The sequence below is a fragment of the Tupaia chinensis genome, unplaced genomic scaffold (assembly GCF_000334495.1).
Source record: "Tupaia chinensis unplaced genomic scaffold, TupChi_1.0 Scaffold000054_1, whole genome shotgun sequence".
NCBI classification, from domain to species: domain Eukaryota; kingdom Metazoa; phylum Chordata; class Mammalia; order Scandentia; family Tupaiidae; genus Tupaia; species Tupaia belangeri.
In genome coordinates, this window is record NW_006159512.1 from 10,214,661 (window position 1) to 10,216,101 (window position 1,441).

General features: G+C 59.0%; 1 protein-coding gene across 1 annotated transcript in view; it reads right to left on the reverse strand.

Annotated features, from left to right (window-relative positions):
• TEC (tec protein tyrosine kinase) overlaps positions 1-1,441 on the reverse strand; it is a 166,619-nt gene that overhangs the window by 164,254 nt on the left and 924 nt on the right. The gene's annotated exons all lie outside the window — the stretch shown is intronic.

A 1,441-nucleotide genomic window follows, 5' to 3' on the forward strand; every position in this document is an offset into this window, starting at 1 on the left:
AAAAAAAAAAAAAGTGATTTCCTATACCTTTTTTTTGGGGGGGGGAGATTTTTGCTATAGGGCACGTGTGCTTGCCAGAAAGAGAGAGACAGAAAGCATCCCCCGGTGGGGATGGCCACGCGGCAATCCCTTCTCCTCCAGCGTGAGTTTAAGCCACTGGGTCTAGGACTCGAACCACGGTGGACTACATGGGAGACCAGCGACATAGCCATTATGCCAACTGCTGGTCCCATGATCTATATCTTGAACGCAGTCCCCATGGTGGCCTGAGCTCTGAGCAGTCAAACGAGTGGGGAAATTACTAGCTATAACCCAGCCCTGGGAGGACTGGTTGAACGAGGGCAGGGACCAGAAGACAAGCCCAGGAGGAGGCCCGTTTGGAGGTGGGAGCCATGGCTGAGGCCCTCTCCCCTCGGTTTTGTTCTGTTTTGTTTTTCAGTAAAGCTGTTCTAACCGACATAATCACACAGGGCAGGAGGATTTTATGGCTGCCTGTGGCGGGTGAGCCGATCCGGCCGTTCTAGCAGATGTGAGTGCCCAGTGGATGCTCCTGGTCCAGCCAGGCCTTGACTTCGGGCACCCCGCCTTGCCCATTGCAGAGCAGACAGAAGAGACTACAGTGAAGCCCTGAAAACAAGCGACACTGTCATCACCAGATACTGCTGGGCCTCATCATCGAGGCCCCTGCTGACCCTGGGCAGGGTTGCCCTGCCCTGACGATGAGGTCATTCTTCCTGGTGGGGGGCAGGGGGCTCAGGGGAGGACTGGGTGAGCAGGAGCTGGCAGAGCTGGGGGAGCGGGGAGAGGCACCCCCGGGGCCGCCTGGAGGAAGTGGTAGGCAGAGGTGTGGCCAGAGGCCCAGGGCCCAAGCCCCCTGGCCTCCAGATGCCCAGAGAGGAGGCCCCCATGCTTCCCCAGGCCCTGCCTGCGCCCCCTCTCACCCCCCACCTCCACGGTGGGCCTCAGAGAGCAAAGCTGCTGTTCTCTGAACGGTCCGCTGGTTTGAGGAAACACAGCCCCTGGCCTCAGTAACCCACCGCGGGGAACACAGGGCTACCGTCACAGAGTAAAAGCAGCCCTCGAGTAGGCAACGGACCGAAAAGGCGAGGGCAGCGTCAACATTCGCTCCTCTTTCCTGTTGGAGAAGACGCGAACATGCTCGCTGAAGGGCCGATGTTGTTGGAGCGCACCCCCGCTGGCGTGTGTTTATAACCCTCGCCCTACCGGGCCCCCAGCCAGGGCGCGCACACCCTGTGGCAATGAAGATCATTAGCATGGACGTAGGAGCTGCCATCCCGACTGGCAGGCGTGCAAACACACCGACCAGGGTAACTGGGCACGGAGACAGTGTGAGTCTTCGCAGCTGACCAAAGGTAACTAGCCTGAAAATGACTTACAAATGCACCACGTGGAAACCCCCATGCATCCTCCCATACCATGG